At 45.8% G+C, this 23,806-nt stretch overlaps 1 protein-coding gene across 4 annotated transcripts in view; it reads left to right on the top strand.

Annotated features, from left to right (window-relative positions):
* Positions 1–23,806, top strand: part of TBC1d7 (TBC1 domain family member 7) — an 81,972-nt gene that overhangs the window by 26,612 nt on the left and 31,554 nt on the right. For 3 of the 4 annotated variants that reach the window (XM_068385417.1, XM_068385416.1, XM_068385415.1), the window contains one exon: positions 4,884–4,976. The gene's annotated coding sequence lies outside the window, so the exon portion shown is untranslated. Of the gene's footprint in view, positions 1–4,883; positions 4,977–16,174; positions 16,207–23,806 lie in introns of those variants that run through there. The other variant, XM_068385418.1, reaches the window with a different exon arrangement.

The following is a 23,806-nucleotide window of genomic DNA, read 5'->3' as shown; positions in this document are numbered from 1 at the left end:
GTCCTCTCCAAAGGATCGCCCGATCCCTTTCACCTTAGCGAGGATTTCGGACTCTGTGTCCTTGGAGCAGCAGACATGGTTTGATCCGCTGGCACGGGCGTTAATGAGGTTTATGAAACCAGCACTCACCGGCCAGGGTAACAAACCAGCGGCTGTCTCTCCTACGCTGAAGAGAAAGAGAGGAGTGGGCTTCGTGGTGACTTCCCCCAGGGCGAAGTTGGTTCCCAAGAGGTCGGTCTCGAGGGTCCCCTCTCCTGCACGAGTACTCTCTCCTTCTCCCGCCCTGGAAGGATTTTTGGCGGGGGGGCTTTCCGTTGAAGATTTCTCCATCGGACAAGGGGTGACTGCTTACCTCTTCCTCTGGGAGCTTACCAGGTTCTTTCCCTCCTCGGTTACGGCCCGAGGTTTGGTTCAAGGAAGCTACAGGAAGATCAAGGGTACTTTCCTCCTCTCGAGCTCAGGCACCTTGGCCTTTCGTCGTTAAGTATCTACTTGCGGACAAGCTCGATGTTGTACCATCTGGACGCACTGACTGAAGGCTTCCTTCGGGTGTCTCATCTGTGGAGGTCAACGACCTCAGACACCCTTCCATCCTTGAGAAGAGTTTTGTCTTTGCCCAAGGACAGAGACTTAAACATCTGCTGTGCGGAGTAAATCGACTTCCGGTTTCACTCCTCCAAGGCGCTTTCTTCCAGACTCTGCAGGGCTCCAGCTCCCTTTTCTTTCAACCACGTCGGCCTAAGTTATCGGCTACGACAACTGGGACAAGGTGTCCAATTGCAGTTTCCTCCTGTCAGGAACAGATGGCACGGGAGACTCCCCCGGGGGGGCATAGTCCTAAAAGGAGTTCACGAACTCTAGGATTGCAGGTTTTTTCGCTGGGAGGATGCTTAAGGTTACTCATCCGAATGACAGCTTCCCGATGCCCATTCCCGCACAATCTCTGTGAGTAGCCAAGGATATCGCGCCTGCCGTCTCTGTCAGCGAATTCAGTGTCTCTGAACCTCTATGCCATAGCATCAGCAGAGTTGCCCAGTTGGGCAGAATGATCCATACCTTAGGCGAAGGTCTTCCTTAGGATCATCGACGGCTTCACCCCCGGCCCCCTCAGTCGATCCTTTCTTGTAAGGAAGGATCTGAGAGGGGACGTCCATAGTCGACCTCTCAGCCCTGATCAAGTTTGTCGAACAAACTTCGGCCAGCGTAGACCAGCAGAATCGATCAGACTGGTAACGAGGCGACAGGACTCCTTTAACCCTGGATCGGAAGGACGGGTACTTTCAGTTTCCATTCCATCCATCTTCCAGGGTGCTCGTCGAATTCAGCCTAAACTGCAAGTATTCCTGCTTATGATGCAGTGTGGCTATCCCGCCGTGGCATAGCAGGTTTGTTTCCCCAGAGAACTCTCCCTGCCTTCCTCTTGGCCGCTCAGGTGCAGACTTCCGCCTCCTCTGCTGTTTGGAGGGCTGGTCAACTCCGGTAGGCTCGGGTTTCGACCTGATTCAGCGCCGGGAAAAGCTTCCGAATGCTGACCATGAGTGTGGGCTCATGGTATTTTGCTTGGAGCCTTCTCTTCCTCTGCCTCAACATCTGGAGTATCTGGCCATGATATTGAGTCAACCGCCTTACCACGTTGGAAACCCCGCTTCTCGTCCGTCCAGCGAGGTTAAGCAACGTCGGTACTTGGATGGGTGACCACCTGGGGACGCCAGATTCTGTTACCACATCCTCCGAGCCTTCCTTTCGGTTCACCGTGGCAAGACTGAGGAGAGTCGCAGTACCTGTTCTCAGTCAAGCAGAGTTTTCAGCCCTACCTTGGAACGTTTCCTAGTTCTTCTTTCCTCATTGACCCGTTTATAGTCCGAACGGTCGCCTCAGGATAAGTTCCATGTGGGGCGATCCAAGTTCCGGTGGCTTCAGGCAATGTTTAACCGGACTCCCTGGCCCTATGGGACCAGCGGAACTATTAAACCTGCAATGGGTGTTGACCTATGGAGCCTCTTGATGGTAGTGGATATTCTCGTCCTTTCCCCACATTCTTGATGCGGTTCTCGGACTCGTCAAAGGAAAGGGGGGGGGGGGCATGTTCCGGTCCAGGCCTATGGTCAAGACCTGAAGGATACCTCTCCATCATTCAGGCAGGCTTAAGGGCCTTAGTCTGGCCCCTCTTCAGATCCTACCGCTCCTGCCAAGTCGCCCCGTTGCGTGTCGACTTCATGCTAACCAGCAGGGGACGCATTTTCACACCTTCACATCTTGCAGTAGAGATATCGGGATGATTGAGATTCTCTCAATTCCACCATCGGCTCTCTCATTCCAGGCAGGGGAATGTTTCTCTCAGACTATCCGAGCAGAGCCTCATAGAGAGAGTGTACCTAGGGGTCTTTGACCTTGGGTAACCAGCAAGTGCTGGTCTGGGGGACCTGATCGCGACAGCTTGGAACCTCAAGCTTCCGCTAGTTTTCCCCCCAGTCTCAGACCCCGAGACTCTGGCAAGATGCATTCCGGTGATGGTGGGACAACTTCGACGCCTGCGTCTTCCCTCCTTTTTGTCTGCGGACAATGGGTCTCAACAAAACCAGGTTGTCTGTCAACCTTTCAATGGGAGAGCTCCACTGGGACTATGTGCAGAACGGTTTCTGGACCCTCTGCTTCCCCTGACGGAACTCCCGGGAGAGCTTCTCCCACGGCGCAGACTACTCAAGCAACCACACTGCGACATCTCTCCCGAACCGGGGCGTCGCTTCGGCTTCATGCCTGGAGACACTGCGCTTCCTCCTCTAGAAGAGACAACCCGCTACAGTCGCGGTACGGAGGTCGCGTCATCTGCGATAGTCATCCACAGGGGTCTCCCAGGCAAAGTGAAGAGTCTAAGGTGGTTGGTGCCGTGGGAGATATACTTCTTCCCGTGAGGCCTCTTCTCCAGCAATAACGGTCTTATTGCCTTTCGGCGGGAGGAAACTCCTTTCCGCTCTTGGCAATGAAGCCTGTCGCTCAGCCTTTCCCTGACCTTCAGGCTTAAAGGAATAACTTTTTCCTGCCCGCTGGATCTATCCTCGCTCATGCGAAGCTACGATCGTCCCTGCCCTAGTCGGAGGAAGACCTCCAACTTGGAGCATGGCTCGGACTTTTAGTCCTTTAAGAGATCTTCTCAAGACCCTTTTACGACAGGCCTCGGATTGTATTCCGCCCTGGGTCTTCTGCTCACTCTGGCCACGGCCAGTGTGTGAGCAATCTTCTTGGTCTCTTACTACTCCCCCCCTTTCTAAGGAAGAGGGGAAGGCAACATTCAGGCTCGCTCCTGAGTTGTTGGCTAGACTCAGAATCTGAGGGTCCCGACCCTTCGGTCCGATTCATTCAAGATTTTGAGTCTCCATTCTGTGTCTGATGTCCCAAGACCTTCTCTTTCTTGCCAGTACAGGAATCGAGAGGTTAGCGCTGGGAACAGCTGCAGTTTGGCCTCAGTTGCAGCCGATTTGGGAACACAAGGAGGACATGGGGGGAGAGTCACCAGTATACCTCTTCAGCCCGGACTCAAGGACATTCATCTCGACCTGTCTTCAGACCCTCCCCCGTCACGTCGCCCTACAGCACGATGTTGGATACATCGCAACGTCCCTCGCCTTCGAGTAATACTACTCTGTGACGCAGGTGCTACAAGCTGGAGTCTGGAAGCGTCTGATGACCTTCGCAGCCCGCTTCCTGCAGGGCGTGACCCACAGGAGTCTCGATACGTTTTCTATCGCTCTGTGGTGGCTACACAACAGCTGGTCTAACCTCAGGCTCCTTTTTGGACAGGTAGCAGAAGGTTGAGGGCATTGTTATCAGGTTTTAGTCTGCATGAACGAAAGAAGTATGTCTGGCCCTTACTTCTTTCTTCATCATCCCCTCTACGGGGAAGCAGCATCCTGGTCTCTGCATAGCTGACCTCGAACCTCTGCAGGTAAACCATGCTTCCTTGTGTTCCGAGTATTGAGTCAATACTGTCGCGTCCCCCATACCCTGACGAGGTGGTATTGGGAACGTCTTAACCCAGAGTTCCTTCTGGAACTCCAGGTCAACTGCCTAAGACGGGTCACACTTCTTCCTTCACACACAAGCTTACGTAGGCCACATGGTTCCTTGCGGTGCAAGGAACTTGTGAGGTGCAGGGACTCCTTTTCTCGAGTGCGACTCACTCGGATTCTGAGTCCCCGGGTAAAGCCAAAGCCAGTATGGCTGGGGACTTTCCACCCTTCCTAAGGGATAAGTCACCCTTTGTAAATAGCGTGGTTTGTATTTCGGTTACGGAACAAATGACAAATTCGAAGATAATTTGTATTTTTCCTAACCATACAAACCTTAGCTATTTACACATATTTGCCCGCCAGCCCTGTCCCCCAAGACAAGTCCTACCTCTAAGTGAAAGTGAGTATTCACCTGTGTGTGAGGGGGAGGAGGGGTAGCTAGCTACCACTCCCCTACCCCCCCCCGCTAACTAGCGCGGGGGTAATACACCCTCGTTAAATTCTAATGGCTCGCCATTTCAGCTACGCTAAAAGTAATACCCTTTGTAAATAGCTAAGGTTTGTATGGTTAGGAAAAATACAAATTATCTTCGAATTTGTCATTTATGTCAACTGAGTAAAAATGGTAATAACAGTGTAGCTTTGATTTATCTGGTGAAATTATAAACTGTGCTGGCTTTAAAAAATTACTAGTAATCTTTTTATTGAATAGATGATGCACATCTTTTTTCACATTCAAGAGCTATGAATTATGTAGAAATTTTTAATTTGTTATTTTGCATATTTGTTTCAGCCTTGTAAAGTCAACAGATATTGAAAGGTTACTTATTACTGTTAGCTTTGTATATCTTTAAAATTCCAATCTTATTTTTGCAGTTCAGCAAGGCAGAAAGTGAACTGACAGCACTTTCATACAAGATTGACCAAGAATACAGTGCTTTGGCTGCTGAGGAAGGAAAATGTTCTATTGTTAGTATCATAAGAAATTTTGTTTGTTTGAATCTTCTAAGATTTGTTCCTATGCATAATACATACAAGCCTTTGAACTTTAATAGGAGTATGACTTCAGCGTAACTGGAACCGGTTATTAAGCTTTTAACCAGGTAAACACAGGTGGCGGGACCGACAGGTAGCACTCGCCTTCACTTTGACTTTTACGCCATAGAGTACACTTGTACTTCTGGCACTTAGCTGAAATTGGTTACCGCTGTTTTTTCTTCCAAATTGTGTGTTTGCTGTTCGATTATGTTTGCTTTGTGATTAGACATGAGGCTGTCAAAGCAAGCTTGGAATGGGCTGTGGTTGGTACATGAGTAAGCCAGAAGCTGACCCACATGAACTTTGTAGCTACTTTAGGGAACATTTCTTTTAGCATGAATCCCTATGTCCTGAGTGTAGGGAGGGGCCTCCACTTTAATAGGTTGAGTTCGCAAAGAAATCAAAGAACGATTCTTCGGAATCTGTTTTAGTTACACTCAGACTAATGCTCAAGAAGCTCTTATGCTCCTTTCTCCCTTTAGATTCGAAGGCTACTGTATGCTCTTCCTCTTCTGCCTCCAAGTGGGTGTCAGTCTGAGGAGGGAAGAGGAAAAAGACCACAGCCCTTCCCTTATAAAGTCCCCCTTCCCAATCGCACAAAGCTTTCCCGCTGACTTAACTGTTTATGACCCTAGCAAGGATCTGGACCTAGGTAATGCTTGGGCTCCCCTGGGTATTACTAGCACCCTTTCAATGGAGAAGCTTTTGTGTTTGTTAGCTGTGGCTAGGTCACAGAAATCTTCCCTCCCTGCTGCTGCTGCTCCTGTTCCTCCTGCTTAAGAGAGAGAGTGGTGGAATGGTGCCTTGATATTTTTGATGAACCATTCTTGATTTGATGCTGAGGGCCTATCGGTGGTGAAATCCTCGACTATGTTGAAGGAGAAGCATTGCTGCTCCCAGTTAAGTTGAGTACAGTACCATCATTCAAGTAATAGTGTGGTTGTTTGCCTTTGTTTGGTGGGTCACTGGCTCTTATTGGTTTTGTTAATGCTCATGCATGTCTTCCTCTTCTGAGGTCTTGGGGTCAGGCCTTCCATATAGTAGGTGCTGTGTTTCCTATCATTCATATACATGCTGTTATACATTAACTGTCCCCAGCATGTCTCTTAGTTAATAATGGTAGTAATGATACAGGAGTACTGTTGATTGCTGATGCCATTTTAAGTAACCTCATTTAATGAATCATGGAGTTCCAATTATTACATTCAGTTATGGATTACAAAAGGAGGCTAACTTTCAGGCATCTCTACCTACATCTAAGCTAGCAAAACCTCATGAGAGGTTGTCTCTGTAGGTTAATGATGAATATAATTATATTTAATTGTGACTGCATTTATTAATCTTCTTTAAAACTGCATATCAATTATAACTTTGTTAAAGATAGTTATTGGTGGAATTAGCATACTACTGTAATTCAACCATAACACAGCAGTTCCTTAAACCTATTTTTGACAGTATTCTCACATACATGATTGTATTGGAATGTTTTATATTTGGTGGGGTGGGAGCGGGTAGATTTTCCCATCCTCTACAGTAGAGCTATCTCCTACGAGGTGAGTGTCAGATTTGTTAGTTTTCAATATTAAACTTACCCGATAATCATGTAGCTGTCAACTCCGTTGCCCGACAGAATTCTACGGGAGGGATACGCCAGCTATCACTATACTAGAAGGGGGTGTACTCACAAGCGCCACCTGTGGCCAGGTACTACAGTACTTGTTGTTGACGCCACCTCACTTTTTCCTCTGTCGTGCTTCCGGCAAGACGTTCTTGGATACGCTTATGATTTTGGAGTATTGTTCACGGTTTGGTGAAGTATTTCTCTAAAATTTGCAGCTATTCGCTATACTGGAAACTTCTATATTAGCTTAGTTAGCTTTTGGAATTAATTTGATTAATTATGGTGACGAAGAGAGTATTAACTCTCTTTCACCTTTAAATGGCCGACCCTTCCCTTAGACGGAAGTGTTGGTGTCTAAGAGAGTATAGACTCTCTTTCTTAATTTTGCTTAACAAAAGTTATAGATTTATTTTATATCTCTCCGCCTCTTATAGGCCTCTTCGATTAACTTCCTTTTATTATAAACTTATTAAAATTAATTTTTATATTTGTTTATATTCGACCTTCCTAATAGTAGGCGGTCTTTTCTTGGTACCGAAGTTAATTAACTTTGAGCCCGTCATTTCGGTTTTACCTGTTAACATATTATGCTATTTTAATGTCTTTGAAAGAATTTCTTTGATAGTCTCGTACTGTTTTCAAAGTTGAACTAACGTTTTGTTTTGTCTCTGCAGTTGTTGACGTTCAGAACGTTCAACTTGCGCTCTATCGTTACGATAGAGAAAGAATTTTCACGGTTTCACGTTGCAGTAAGAGTAACCGTGTCTAGCGTTTTGTTCATTCTTTCTTAACTTAATGGTTTTAATCCTAATAAAGGAACTTTTCATTTTGGGAAATATTTCAGTTTTTTCCTTTAACAATAATATGTTTTAACGATATATATGATTGGGCTCTTCTCTCAGGTTCTAAGTCAAGAGAGAGAGAGAGAGAGAGATATAGAGACGGAGGGAGAAAGAGGAGGATAAACGTTTCATTCAAGCGAGTAACGTTGTTATCGTTTTTTGCTCTTCTCCCTAGTCTCTTTAGGGGAAGAAGGTAAACGTTTCTAGAGTGATCTAGTGTTTAGTCTCTTTCCAGCCACTGAATTATTTATCTTTCATTAGATTTTTCTGTTACATTGTAATTCTGTTTTCGCAATTACTAACTTTTGAGAAAGGATAGAATTGTGTGTTTCAGGTACAAACCACTTAAAGTTTCGAGTTCAGTGAAATAAGTGCAAACAGAAAATCAAAGTGATAAGTGATTAGCGCAAAGTGTGTCAGTGTTGTGCGTGAGGGTACTTCTGTGCGCGCCAGTCGTCCTCCCAGTCCGGGACCTCTTGCAAGCTCCCAAGCCCAGGGGAGAAGCAATGTCGAAGGGCAAAAGGGTTCAGCAGGCCTTGATCGGCGCACAGAAGTATCCTCGGTGGTTGCGGGCGTGTCTTACCGAGACCGTCACTCCCACCCGCAGACGATTGAGCCCTTATTTTGCTCGTCTGCAGAAAAAATTTAGGGGATAAAACGCTGGTCTCAGGTCTCAAGACCTCTTAAACGTAAAGTCCAGACCTATGCCAGACGTACGAAGTTAGAGTTCAACAACCCGGATGCAGTCATTGGGTTAGCTCTGACTCCCCGCAGTCATCAGTTGAATGCACTCCGCCTAAGAGGAGTAAGGTTCTGCCGCAACAGATCTCTGCTGTTAAGGCTTTACCTCAGCAGACCTTAGTGTCTGCCGACCCCAAGTTGACTCTACTGCAGTCCATGCAGTCACAACTTTCGGTCTTGATGCGTGAGTGTCGGGCTGAGAAGGTTGCGCCTCCGCCTGCGCTCGCTCCGCCTGCGCTCGCTCCGCCTGACCGCAGTACCGCCTGCCAGGCGTACGATGTTGTGCCACGTTATGAGTTTACTGATCCCAGTGGTGTGCAGCTCCCTCCGCCTTCCTTAAGGCAACCTCAGCAATGGGAACAGGAGGCTTATACCTCTCTTCCTCCGCTTCCACTTGCTGTTCCACCAGTGAGGCAACACTCGCTTGAGGTACAACAACCTCTCCCATCCATGAGTCAGTCTCCTCAGCTCTCGCTGCAGCGAGCTCAACCCTCCTCAAGGCAAGCACCTCAACACCTTAGCCTTGCGCCTCAGGAGCCTCAACTTGCGAGACTTTTACTGCGTTCTGCGCAGCCACTACCTTTTCGCTCTCAGCTCACACCGCAGGAACCTCAACTCGTTCCTCAGGAACTTGCTACTGCGCATCCGCCAACCACTCAGCAAGCTCAACCCTTGAGTTCAGCCACTCATGCCAGGAGTCAGCCTCCTCCACCCATGCGCCTACCTTCTGCTGATCAGCCTTTGCAGACTGAGCCTCAGGTGTTCCCTCAACAGAGTCTTGAAGAGGAAACCACAACTATTGTTGTTCCAGCTCGTTCTGACTCTGCTGTTCAGCTTACCTTACCTCCATTGTCAAACATTATGATAATGGAGGTTATTTGTATTACTTATAAAAATATATTTGTATTCCTTGCAATATATTTTTAACAATATCGCAAAATATGGCAAAAATATGAATCATGAGTTATGAATGTAAGGTAAATATTATGTTGATATTAAAACCCCATGCAAGCATGCATAAAGCACTCTAGCACTGGTCATGGAATTTCTGAGAAATGTTAAACGCCATGCACACGCTCTGCTTACCTTACAGCATACTCTACATACAGCATGCTCTGCTTACAGCATGCTCTGCATACAACATGCTCTGCATACAGCATGCTCTGCATTCAGCATGCTCTGCATACAACATGCTCTACATACAGCATGCTCTGCATACAGCATGCTCTGCATTCAGCATGCTCTGCATACAACATGCTCTGCATACAGCATGCTCTGCATTCAGCATGCTCTGCATACAACATGCTCTACATACAGCATGCTCTGCATACAGCATACTCTGCATACAACATGCTCTGCATACCTTACCGCATGCTTCTCAGTCACACATCTTTGGTTGTTGCCAACTCACTAGACTGTCAAGCAGTTTCATAACGTTGCCTTCTAGTCTGCTGCTTTTGCACCAGTGAAACCCTCACTGAGAGAACTTAGCTTTTCTAGGATATGGTCCCTGTAGATGAGAAAGTTCTTTTCTCCCTCCTTCTGATATTCCCTTGAGGACTCTGTCATTTGGAGGGAGCCTTTAGCTGCGTAGCTTCCTATGGACTTTTATTTAAGCATAACATGCTTCCAGGGAAGGTAATGGTTCCACTTCAGTCGCTAATCCCGTCTGTTACCACACCTGCTCCCATAGACCTTGAGCTGTGTTGCAAGACATGCAGTCCAAGCTTAGTCCTTGTTAGAGGATTTTTTGTTTACGGAGTCAATGTGTCACGGGGAAGACGTTCAACAACCAGCAGAAGTGACTTGTTGTGACGCAGTGCGGCAACCTCAGCAACCCGATAAGGAGTTGTCTGTACGACCCAGACAGTCTAGACAGATTCGGGTTGTCACTGTACTTCCTCGCTTGCCCATGGTTGACAGTTCACAGACTGTGCAGCAGTACCATGATCTTGTGTCCGGCTCCGTCAGACGACTGGCTTTTAAGAGCTCCCACAAGTCGTCGCTGTCTGGAGATTTTCAAATGGACTATGGATCTGACCAAGGAACTGGGCCTCCTGGTCAATTTTGAGGAGTCTCAGCTCGTCCCATCCCAGACCATTGTCTCCTTGGGTATGGATCTTCAGAGTCGAGCTTTTCGGGCTTCTCCGTCGGCCCCAAGGATCTTCCAAGCCCTAGAATGCATCCAGAGCATGCTGAGAAGGAACCGATGCTCAGTCAGGTAGTGGATGAGTCTAACAGGGACACTTTCATCGCTGGCCCTGTTCATCGTGTTAGGGAGACTCCTCCTCCCCCCCCTTCAGTATCATCTAGCTGCTCACTGGATAAAGGACATGACGCTAGAGACGGTCTCAGTTCCTGTTTCCGAAGAGAGGAGGTCTTCTCTCGCGTGGTGTAAGAACAGCTTTCTTCTCAAGGAAGTCTACCTTTGGCTGTTCAGAAACACGACCGCCGTCTCCTCTCGGACGCATCAGACACGGGCTGGGGTGCGACTTTGGACGGACAAGAATGCTCGGGAACATGGAATCAGGAGCAAAGGACACTTCACATCAATTGCAAGGAGTTGTTGGCGGTTATTCTGGCCTTGATAAACTTCAAGTCCCTCCAGCTTAACAAAGTGGTGGAGGTGGACTCTGACAACACCACAGCCCTGGCTTACATCTTCAAGCAGGGAGGGACTCTTTCGTGGAAGTTGTTCTAGATCGCAAGGGACCTACTCATCTGGTCTAAAGATCGAAAGCTAACTGGTAACGAGGTTCATTCAGGGCGGTATGAATGTCATGGCAGATCACCTCAGCCGGAAGGGTCAGGTCATCCCCACAGAGTGGACCCTTCTCAAGAATGTTTGCAGCAGACTTTGGGCCCTGTGGGGTCAGCCAACCATAGATCTGTTCGCTACCTCGATAACCTAGAGACTCCTGTTGTATTGTTCTCCGATTCCAGACCCAGCAGCAGTTCACGTGGATGCTTTTCTGCTGGATTGGTTCCATCTCGACCTGTATGCATTCCCGCCGTTCAAGATTGTCAACAGGGTACTTCAGAAGTTCTCCTCTCACAAAGGGACACGGCTGACGTTGGTTGGCTCCGCTCTGGCCCGCGAGAGAATGGTTCTTAGAGGTACTGCAATGGCTGGTCGACATTCCCAGGACTCTTCCTCTAGGAGTGAACCTTCTAGGTCTACCTCACGTAAAGAAGGTACACCCAATCCTCCACGCTCTTTGTCTGACTGCCTTCAGACTTTCGAAAGACTCTCAAGAGCTAGGGGCTTTTCGAAGGAGGCAGCCAGAGCGATTGCCAAAACAAGGAGAACATCCACTCTCAGAATCTATCAGTCTCAAGGGGAAGTCTTCCGTAGCTGGTACAAGACCAATGCAGTTTCCTCAACCAGTACCACTGTAACCCAGATTGCTGACTTCCTGTTATATCTAAGGAAAGTAAGATCCCTTTCAGCTCCTACGATCAAGGGTTACAGAAGTATGTTGGCAGCGGTTTTCCGCCACAGAGGCTTGGATCTTTCCACCAACAAAGATCTACAGGACCTCCCTAGGTCTTTTGAGACCTCAAAGGAACGTCGGTTGTCCACTCCAGGCTGGAATCTAGACGTGGTCCTAAGGTTCCTTATGTCATCAAGATTTGAACCTCTCCAATCAGCCTCTTTTTAGGACCTCACATTAAAAACTCTTTTCCTCGTGTGCCTGACAACAGCTAAAAGAGTAAGTGAGATCCACGCCTTCAGCAGGATCATTGTTTTCACATCTGAAACGGCTACATGTTCCTTGCAGCTCGGTTGTTGCTAAACGAGCTTCCTTCACGTCCTTGGCCTAAGTCGTTCGAGATCCCAAGCCTGTCCAACTTGGTGGGGAATGAACTGAAGAGAGTACTTTGCCCAGTTAGAGCTCTTAGGTACTATCTAAAAGGTCTTAACCTTTACAAGGACAATCAGAAGCCTTATAGTGTGCTATCAAGAAACCTTCTTTTCTAAGTTCTAAGAACTCAGTTTCTTACTATTCAGGCTTCTGATTAGAGAAACACATTCTCATCTGAAGGAAGAAGACCTTGCTTTGCTGAAGGTAAGGACACATGAAGTGGGAGCTGTGGCTACTTCAGTGGCCTTCAAACAGAGCCATTCTCTGCAGAGTGTTATGGATGCAACCTATTGGAGAAGCAAGTCAGTGTTCGCATCATTCTATCTCAAAGATGTCCAGTCTCTTTACGAGTACTGCTACACCCTGGGACCATTCGTAGCAACGAATGCAGTAGTAGGCGAGGGCTCAGCCACTACATTCCCATAATCCCATAACCTTTTAACCTTTCTCTTGAATACTTTTTATGGGTTGTACGGTCGGCTAAGAAGCCTTCCACATCCTTGTTGATTTGGCGGGTGGTCAATTCTTTCTTGAGAAGCGCCGAGGTTAAAGGTTGTGATGAGGTCCTTTAGTATGGGTTGCAGCCCTGTATACTTTAGCACCTTTGAGTTGATTCAGCCTTCCAAGAGGAACGCTGCGCTCAGTAAGGAAGACGATCCTATTAAAGGCAGAGTAACAGTTCAAGTCGACTTCCTTACCAGGTACTTATTATTTCATTGTTATTGTGGATAACTGATTATATGAAATACGGGATACTTAGCTATCCTTTAGTCTTGTACACTGGTTTTTCACCCACCCCCCTGGGTGTGAATCAGCTACATGATTATCGGGTAAGTTTAATATTGAAAAATGTTATTTTCATTTGTAAAATAAATTTTTGAATATACTTACCCGATAATCATGATTTAATTGACCCACCCTTCCTCCCCATAGAGAACCAGTGGACCGAGGAAAAAGTGAGGTGGCGTCAACAACAAGTACTGTAGTACCTGGCCACAGGTGGCGCTTGTGAGTACACCCCCTTCTAGTATAGTGATAGCTGGCGTATCCCTCCCGTAGAATTCTGTCGGGCAACGGAGTTGACAGCTACATGATTATCGGGTAAGTATATTCAAAAATTTATTTTACTAATGAAAATAACATTTTTTCTTCTTATCTATACAAACATGTGTTATTTGCTTTAGGTTGTTGCTTGGTGGTAGGATGTTGACCTTGATGGTGCACAGATCTAAATTAATGCTCGGATACTATCCCTTAGACACTGTACAGCTCATTAACCCCAATAAAGTAATTTTGGGGATGTCCTGCATGTTCTCCAAGACCTCCAATACCTTCTCCTCGTGTAGGTGAACGTGGAAATTGGTTCTCACTTGGAAATAGGAGATGGCAATTATGCACAAGTTGATGCACAATTAGTATTGTCTCCGGCTGTAGTTTCGTTTTCTTGGTGATGACATACTAATGATGAGTCACCCATAGCTAGACAGTTTTCAGCAATGGATGTGCTGTGTGAAGTTCAGAAGTGTCTAAGCTTGAAGTTATCTTTTCTGTGTACTGTACTAATGCACACTACATGAATATAGAATAATAGCTAATAATTTAGGAGTTGTATGCTATTTATTCTTGCTTATAATGTTAAGTTCTAATGTTAGACAACATTTGTTTGGGCACTATATACAAACCTTTTGCTCTTTACATTGTAGTGAACATCCAACAAATGATGGATTGTATGAAAAAAAAAGCTTTATGGTTTGGATTTTATGAAAAACACTTTATTTATTGAAACATAGGAGTATTATTTGGTGCTAGCTGAAAACCAGACACTAAAGCTTTTATGATTTGTAACTACCCTCTGCTAGTTAGCGGAGGGGGTCAGTGTGGGTAGACTTACCACCTTGCTCACACCAGCTCTAGTAAATAACCGTCACTTTTTATTTTGGCACAGTGGAATACAGACATTGTCTTGCTCCTCCGCTGAAAACAAAATTCAATTTAACTGGCCTAAGAGCAAAAGGGTTTCCTTTTCATTCTTTTTCGTTTTAGGTGTGACTGCCCATGGGATCTTAACTTCTGCTGGTTTGTCCTGGTAATGAATGGCGCTGTTGCAGCACTTTCATATCCACTGAGGAGACGGATCTTCGCGGTCTATGTCTTACGTTTGGGGTCACTCTTGCACGCGGGAGTCTCCTAGTGGTCGAGGTTTAGTAGGCGACGGAAGAAGGAGACAAAGAGGGATCCTTCTCCTTCGAGGTCAGCCTTGAAGGGTAAGATAGCTTTCCATCGATCTTCGTCGACTTGACCTCTCCATGATGACTCTCCTCATTTGACTTTTCCTGGGAGTCGGACAAGTGCAACTGGTGATCATGTGACTCCGAAACAACCTTACGTGTTGGGGGCCATCCCCTAGCGAAACAACACTGGTTGCCACCATAGGGGAGTCTCTCTCTGACAAAGCAGTTTGTCTATTGTGGCCTTCCTTGGGGCTCATAGGTTCCACGTGCAAGGGGAGTGGGGTTGCTGGAGGTCTAGTGGTTGGTCGCACAAGGGTATCGGACGTCGTCACCAGGGGTTAATTCCGATCTTCCCCCTTGAGACTGTAGGTAGAGGACCGAAAGAGTCTTGCGTGTGCTCAGCTGTCTTGACCTCATCTTTTGCTCGCCATGACGTTTACTCTTCTTTGGCGGGCTGGATTGAGCAGTTGCTGACAAGAGCTCCTTGGAGTGACTTGTCGGGATCCCTTCGGGGTGAACCCAAGGATTAGCTTCGGCTGCGTTCCAAGGGCAGTTCGTGGAGTTGATCTTTTGGCTGAATTTGCTGAGCCAGAAGGGAGACGAAGTGAGCAGTCCAGAGGTCCACCTCCAGGTGTTGGACAACCTTCCATTACGAGGGAGACTTGTCCTCCACCAGGTGTTGGGAATTCTTCCCCTACAAGGCAAGTTCCCCTTCACCAGCTTCTGTTTGGCAAGGTCCTCGCCTGCAAGATTTGTCATTAAGCATAAGGGGTTGATCGTCCCTCCCGCCCGCTGGAGAGACGGCCTTCTCCTGAGTGGTCTCCCCTTGGGGTTTCCACCAAAGAGAGATTGATTCTTCCATGCCCTGCTCTAGTTCATCAGAGCACAGCTTTTTGGAGCTGGACAATGATGATGGGAGGTGATTGCCTGTGATACTCTCCCTCATCGTCGTGTCTTTAGGGCACAATGCAGCACTACGCACTATGCAAGGCCAAGCTCCCTCGAGTTTATAGCCAAGACTTAAAATCCAGCTGTAGCAAATCCTGAATATCCAGCTGTAGTGAATACTAGATTCAGGCCCTTTGGAATTGAGAGTCTCCAGTTGGTAACAGATAATCCTGGTCAGCTGTTACTCTGCCTGGTGAGAGTGCTGAGGAAATACTTGAAAAGAATCGAGAGAGACAGTCCACAAATCAGGAGGCTCTTTGTAAGCACAGGGGTAAACAAGAGGAAGATTACAAACTCGATATCTTCCTGGAGAGCCATTCAATCACACTGCTCTCATTCTAGCTGCCGTCTCTGTGCCCATGATTTCAGGGGTGTCAGCCTATACCTGGCATTTAAACATAATTTTTTTGTGACGTAGTTTTTACAAACTGGCGTGTGGAAATGGCAAACAATATTCACTGCCTACTACCTGTTAGACATAACCCACAGGAGCCTAGACATGTTTACCATAGGTTCTGTGGTGGCTGCACAAAACGTGGTCAATTAACACCGTGGTCAATTAACAGCTCAGCTCCCTTGTAGGACAAGTAGCAGTTGGTTTAGGGCTGATGTTACCTGTGAATAAGTCTTGAATGAATGTGTGAGTGACTGGCCACTTCCTATTTCATTTTTCCCTCTCCTGGGGCTCAGCATCAGAGGAACTCTGCAAGCTGACCTCCTCTCTAACTGCCGGTGGGGACCATGCCCTTTTTGCAACCTGATATATGTGCATATATTTGTTATGTCCCTGTCCTCCAAGCGAGGTGGAGTCGGGCCATGTCTAGGTTAAGTGAGGAGCTTAGCTACTATTTCAGCTAAGTGCCAGAAGTACAAGTGTACTCTATGGCTGCTGAGGAAGGAAAATGTTCTATTGTTAGTATCATAAGAAATTTTGTTTGTTTGAATCTTCTAAGATTTGTTCCTATGCGTAATACATACAAGCCTTTGAACTTTAATAGGAGTATGACTTCAGCGTAACTGGAACCGGTTATTAAGCTTTTAACCAGGTAAACACAGGTGGCGGGACCGACAGGTAGCACTCGCCTTCACTTTGACTTTTACGCCATAGAGTACACTTGTACTTCTGGCACTTAGCTGAAATTGGTTACCGCTGTTTTTTCTTCCAGATTGTGTGTTTGCTGTTCGATTATGTTTGCTTTGTGATTAGACATGAGGCTGTCAAAGCAAGCTTGGAATGGGCTGTGGTTGGTACATGAGTAAGCCAGAAGCTGACCCACATGAACTTTGTAGCTACTTTAGGGAACATTTCTTTTAGCATGAATCCCTATGTCCTGAGTGTAGGGAGGGGCCTCCACTTTAATAGGTTGAGTTCGCAAAGAAATCAAAGAACGATTCTTCGGAATCTGTTTTAGTTACACTCAGACTAATGCTCAAGAAGCTCTTATGCTCCTTTCTCCCTTTAGGTTCGAAGGCTACTGTATGCTCTTCCTCTTCTGCCTCCAAGTGGGTGTCAGTCTGAGGAGGGAAGAGGAAAAAGACCACAGCCCTTCCCTTATAAAGTCCCCCTTCCCAATCGCACAAAGCTTTCCCGCTGACTTAACTGTTTATGACCCTAGCAAGGATCTGGACCTAGGTAATGCTTGGGCTCCCCTGGGTATTACTAGCACCCTTTCAATGGAGAAGCTTTTGTGTTTGTTAGCTGTGGCTAGGTCACAGAAATCTTCCCTCCCTGCTGCTGCTGCTCCTGTTCCTCCTGCTTAAGAGAGAGAGTGGTGGAATGGTGCCTTGATATTTTTGATGAACCATTCTTGATTTGATGCTGAGGGCCTATCGGTGGTGAAATCCTCGACTATGTTGAAGGAGAAGCATTGCTGCTCCCAGTTAAGTTGAGTACAGTACCATCATTCAAGTAATAGTGTGGTTGTTTGCCTTTGTTTGGTGGGTCACTGGCTCTTATTGGTTTTGTTAATGCTCATGCATGTCTTCCTCTTCTGAGGTCTTGGGGTCAGGCCTTCCATATAGTAGGTGCTGTGTTTCCTATCATTCATATACATGCTGTTATACATTAACTGTCCCCAGCATGTCTCTTAGTTAATAATGGTAGTAATGATACAGGAGTACTGTTGATTGCTGATGCCATTTTAAGTAACCTCATTTAATGAATCATGGAGTTCCAATTATTACATTCAGTTATGGATTACAAAAGGAGGCTAACTTTCAGGCATCTCTACCTACATCTAAGCTAGCAAAACCTCATGAGAGGTTGTCTCTGTAGGTTAATGATGAATATAATTATATTTAATTGTGACTGCATTTATTAATCTTCTTTAAAACTGCATATCAATTATAACTTTGTTAAAGATAGTTATTGGTGGAATTAGCATACTACTGTAATTCAACCATAACACAGCAGTTCCTTAAACCTATTTTTGACAGTATTCTCACATACATGATTGTATTGGAATGTTTTATATTTGGTGGGGTGGGAGCGGGTAGATTTTCCCATCCTCTACAGTAGAGCTATCTCCTACGAGGTGAGTGTCAGATTTGTTAGTTTTTCTTCTTATCTATACAAACATGTGTTATTTGCTTTAGGTTGTTGCTTGGTGGTAGGATGTTGACCTTGATGGTGCACAGATCTAAATTAATGCTCGGATACTATCCCTTAGACACTGTACAGCTCATTAACCCCAATAAAGTAATTTTGGGGATGTCCTGCATGTTCTCCAAGACCTCCAATACCTTCTCCTCGTGTAGGTGAACGTGGAAATTGGTTCTCACTTGGAAATAGGAGATGGCAATTATGCACAAGTTGATGCACAATTAGTATTGTCTCCAGCAGTAGTTTCGTTTTCTTGGTGATGACATACTAATGATGAGTCACCCATAGCTAGACAGTTTTCAGCAATGGATGTGCTGTGTGAAGGTCAGAAGTGTCTAAGCTTGAAGTTATCTTTTCTGTGTACTTTACTAATGCACACTACATGAATATAGAATAATAGCTAATAATTTAGGAGTTGTATGCTATTTATTCTTGCTTATAATGTTAAGTTCTAATGTTAGACAACATTTGTTTGGGCACTATATACAAACCTTTTGCTCTTTACATTGTAGTGAACATCCAACAAATGATGGATTGTATGAAAAAAAAAGCTTTATGGTTTGGATTTTATGAAAAACACTTTATTTATTGAAACATAGGAGTATTATTTGGTGCTAGCTGAAAACCAGACACTAAAGCTTTTATGATTTGTAACTACCCTCTGCTAGTTAGCGGAGGGGGTCAGTGTGGGTAGATTTACCACCTTGCTCACACCAGCTCTAGTAAATAACCGTCACTTTTTATTTTGGCTCAGTGGAATACAGACATTGTCTTGCTCCTCCGCTGAAAACAAAATTCAAATTAACTGGCCTAAGAGCAAAAGGGTTTCCTTTTCATTCTTTTTCGTTTTAGGTGTGACTGCCCATGGGATCTTAACTTCTGCTGGTTTGTCCTGGTAATGAATGGCGCTGTTGCAGCACTTTCATATCCACTGAGGAGACGGATCTTCGCGGTCTCTGTCTTACGTTTGGGGTCACTCTTGCACGCGGGAGTCTCCTAGTGGTCGAGGTTTAGTAGGCGACGGAAGAAGGAGACAAAGAGGGATCCTTCTCCTTCGAGGTCAGCCTTGAAGGGTAAGATAGCTTTCCATCGATCTTCGTCGACTTGACCTCTCCATGATGACTCTCCTCATTTGACTTTTCCTGGGAGTCGGACAAGTGCAACTGGTGATCATGTGACTCCGAAACAACCTTACATGTTGGGGGCCATCCCCTAGCGAAGCAGCACTGGTTGCCACCATAGGGGAGTCTCTCTCTGACAAAGCAGTTTGTCTATTGTGGCCTTCCTTGGGGCTCATAGGTTCCACGTGCAAGGGGAGTGGGGTTGCTGGAGGTCTAGTGGTTGGTCGCACAAGGGTATCGGACGTCGTCACCAGGGGTTAATTCCGATCTTCCCCCTTGAGACTGTAGGTAGAGGACCGAAAGAGTCTTGCGTGTGCTCAGCTGTCTTGACCTCATCTTTTGCTCGCCATGACGTTTACTCCTCTTTGGCGGGCTGGATTGAGCAGTTGCTGACAAGAGCTCCTTGGAGTGACTTGTCGGGATCCCTTCGGGGTGAACCCAAGGATTAGCTTCGGCTGCGTTCCAAGGGCAGTTCGTGGAGTTGATCTTTTGGCTGAATTTGCTGAGCCAGAAGGGAGACGAAGTGAGCAGTCCAGAGGTCCACCTCCAGGTGTTGGACAACCTTCCATTACGAGGGAGACTTGTCCTCCACCAGGTGTTGGGAATTCTTCCCCTACAAGGCAAGTTCCCCTTCACCAGCTTCTGTTTGGCAAGGTCCTCGCCTGCAAGATTTGTCATTAAGCATAAGGGGTTGATCGTCCCTCCCGCCCGCTGGAGAGACGGCCTTCTCCTGAGTGGTCTCCCCTTGGGGTTTCCACCAAAGAGAGATTGATTCTTCCATGCCCTGCTCTAGTTCATCAGAGCACAGCTTTTTGGAGCTGGACAATGATGATGGGAGGTGATTGCCTGTGATACTCTCCCTCATCGTCGTGTCTTTAGGGCACAATGCAGCACTACGCACTATGCAAGGCCAAGCTCCCTCGAGTTTATAGCCAAGACTTAAAATCCAGCTGTAGCAAATCCTGAATATCCAGCTGTAGTGAATACTAGATTCAGGCCCTTTGGAATTGAGTCTCCAGTTGGTAACAGATAATCCTGGTCAGCTGTTACTCTGCCTGGTGAGAGTGCTGAGGAAATACTTGAAAAGAATCGAGAGAGACAGTCCACAAATCAGGAGGCTCTTTGTAAGCACAGGGGTAAACAAGAGGAAGATTACAAACTCGATATCTTCCTGGAGAGCCATTCAATCACACTGCTCTCATTCTAGCTGCCGTCTCTGTGCCCATGATTTCAGGGGTGTCAGCCTATACCTGGCATTTAAACATAATTTTTTTGTGACGTAGTTTTTACAAACTGGCGTGTGGAAATGGCAAACAATATTCACTGCCTACTACCTGTTAGACATAACCCACAGGAGCCTAGACATGTTTACCATAGGTTCTGTGGTGGCTGCACAAAACGTGGTCAATTAACACCGTGGTCAATTAACAGCTCAGCTCCCTTGTAGGACAAGTAGCAGTTGGTTTAGGGCTGATGTTACCTGTGAATAAGTCTTGAATGAATGTGTGAGTGACTGGCCACTTCCTATTTCATTTTTCCCTCTCCTGGGGCTCAGCATCAGAGGAACTCTGCAAGCTGACCTCCTCTCTAACTGCCGGTGGGGACCATGCCCTTTTTGCAACCTGATATATGTGCATATATTTGTTATGTCCCTGTCCTCCAAGCGAGGTGGAGTCGGGCCATGTCTAGGTTAAGTGAGGAGCTTAGCTACTATTTTACGCTTACCTGGTCAAGTCACATAACTAAATTAAATGCTAGCACCGATTGCCCAGGCCATCATCTTGAAAGAATCACAAGGTGTCAGGATGCTCTCTGAACAGCTGGTGTGTAGCACAGAAGGACTTCTCGGGACAGTTGGTTTTAGGACTTTCACCCACCGTGGGGTGAGCTCTATGTAAAGAGCATCATGTTTGTATATAGTGCTAGAACAAGTGACAAATTTGAAATAATTTGTATTTTCTTAACTATACAAACCTGAAGCTCTTTACACATACTGGTCCTACCATCACCTTCCCCAGAAGTCTTAGTGCAATTGCAAAGTAACAGTTTTTTACTGGTACTGGTGTGAGCGGGATGGTGGGTCTACCCTTGCTATCCCCCAGTGCTAAATAGCAGAGGATAGTTACACCCCACAAAAGCTTTAACGGATGGTTTTCATCTAGCGCTGAAATAATAATACTCCTATATAAAGAGCTTCAGATTTGTTTAGTTAGGAAAAATACAAATTTTTAAATATTTAACTTAGCCGGTGAATATATAATAGCTGAGCCTCCGGCGGCTCGACAGAAAAACCCAAAAACTCGCGAGCGATCGCTATGAAGGTTGCGGGTGTGCCCACTAGCGCCAACTATCGGCCAGATACCGCATATACATGTAAACAGACTCAATTCTTCTCTGTCGGTCTGATCGACAAGACGTACCATTACTCGCTGTTAACCTGGAGTTTTTAAATATTTAACTTAGCCGGTGAATATATAGCTGCAACTCTGTTGCTCGACAGACAAAAAACTGTACAAAAAAACTCGCCAGGGATCGCTATACAGGTTGCGGGTGTGCCCATCTGCGCCAGCTGTCGGCCAGATACCAAGCTCCGTGTAAACAAAGACTCAACTTTCTCTCTGTCGACGTGTCGACAAGACGTACTTTACTCGCTGTTGAAACCTGGAGTTTTTCCCATCATCTTTGGTGAAGTACTATATTCTGGTTTGAGCTTTCGCAGTGCAGGTGTTTTATCTTCATCTTAAATCTTGAACTCGTTTTGGATAGATTTAATTTTTGGTGACAAAGAGAGTATGGACTTTCTTTGACTTTTAAATGGCCGACCCTTCCCTTAGACGGAAGTGTGTTTAGGCTTTTAGTAATTATCTTATCACGTTATAAATTAATTATAGATTTTCCTCTTCGATTAATTTTCCATTTTATAATAAACATAAAAAATAAATTTTAATGTTTTGTTTATATGCGACCTTTCCTGAGAGTAGGCGGTCCTAACTTGGAAACCGAAGTTAATCAACGTTGAGCCCTTTAAATCGTAAATAGCTTTTAAAGAGCTAAGGATTTAAAACTTTTTAAATGAAATATTTTATGAAAGATTTTCTTTGAATAGTCTTCGTACTGTTTTCAAAGATGAACTAACGTTTAGTTTATTTATACTTCGCAGTTTGCGCTCTATCATTACGATAGAGAGAGAGAGTATCACGGTTTCACTTTGCAGAAAGAGTAAATCGATTCTGACGTTTTGTTCATTCTTCTTTCAAAGCTTAAATGTTTTAAATTCTATTTTAAAGGAACTTTTTAATTGAAAAACCTTTCAGTTTTTTCCTTTGGTCAAATAACCTGTATTTTTGACGAAATGTAATTGGGCTCTTCTCTTAGGTGCGAAATCAAGAGAGAAAGAGAGAGAGAGATAGAGACGGAGGGAGAGAGAGGAGAGAAAACGTTCCGTTCAAGCGGGTAACGTTGTTCTTGAGTTACTCTCGTCCCTAGTCTCTGTACGGGGAGAAAGGATAAAACGTTTTTAGTTTTTTATTCTCGTCCCCAGGCTATGTGCGGTGAGAGATTGAAAACGTAGTTTTGAATGAACTAGTGTTTAGTCTCTTCCCCAGCCACTGAATTTTTTATCTTAAAATATGTTTTCTGTTTTTTGCTGGTATTAATGAGCTTGCATTATACGACTGATTTCGCAATTACTACCTTTTGATGAGGGTAGAATTGCATGCTTCAGGTAGAAATCAGTAAAAGTTTCGATTTCAGTGAAATAAGTGCAAAACAGAAAATCGAAGTGATAAAGTGATATTGTGCAAAGTGTTACAGTGTTGCGTCCGAGGGTTCGTCTGTTCGTGCCTGTCGTTCACCTAGTCCGGGACCTCTTGCAAGCTCCCAAACCCAGGGGAGAAGTAATGTCGAACGACTTATGGGTTCGAGAGGCCTTGATCAACGAACAGACGTTTCCCTCTATGGTATCGGGTGTATCTTACCAAGATCTCCCCTACCATAAGGCGAGAGAGACGTTTTTTCTCCTCGTCATCCGAAGGCTTTTCGCATAAGAAACCTGTAACAAGGTTTCGAAGCCCTTAAGCGAAAGTCAGTCCTTTCAGGACAGGTCCAGCGTCCTGGTTGCAACCATTAGGACAGCTCTGACCCTATGCAGTCATCGGAAAACTGCTCGCCGCCTAACAAAAGCGTAACACAGACTCCGAGAGTCTTTTTTTGTTGGCAAAGTGTTGCGGTCACAGACGTTACCCTCGTCTCTTACCACAACCATTTCCGTTGATCCTTAATGGGTTGTACGGCAAGACATGCAGAATATGCTTGCCTCCCTTATGGAAGACTATTCTGCCGATTAGTCCGTTGAGTCTAGCCGTTTATCTCATCGATATCCTGGCTTTCAGCCAACCTAACGTTCCTTTGTGCTTCCTGTTGACGTTGGCGTAGCTAAGTCACGTCAGTCAGGTTGTTTAGAACCACACTCGATGCGGTCTCGTGTGGATTTTCAGCCACATTTGGACGTTAGGCCACTTGCTGATGCTCCTGTTGACGTTCAGGACGTTCGCTAACAATCGGAGTTGACTTGTTTTGACGCTGTGCGTCAACCTCCGCATTCTAGAGTTGTTTTGACTGCTCAGTCTAGGCAGTCAAAGCAGTCTCGAGTGGATGCTGTGCGTCCTCACTCACCTGTTGTTGTTGACAGTTCAGTTGTTGACAGTTCACAGACTGTCAAGCAGTTACATGACGTTGCGTCCTGGTCCGCTACTAATGCACCAGTGCGTGTGGACTCTGCTTGTAAAGC

Source organism: Palaemon carinicauda, chromosome 13 (genome assembly GCF_036898095.1).
Source record: "Palaemon carinicauda isolate YSFRI2023 chromosome 13, ASM3689809v2, whole genome shotgun sequence".
NCBI classification, from domain to species: Eukaryota; Metazoa; Arthropoda; class Malacostraca; order Decapoda; family Palaemonidae; genus Palaemon; species Palaemon carinicauda.
This window is presented reverse-complemented; position numbering and strand designations above follow the sequence as displayed.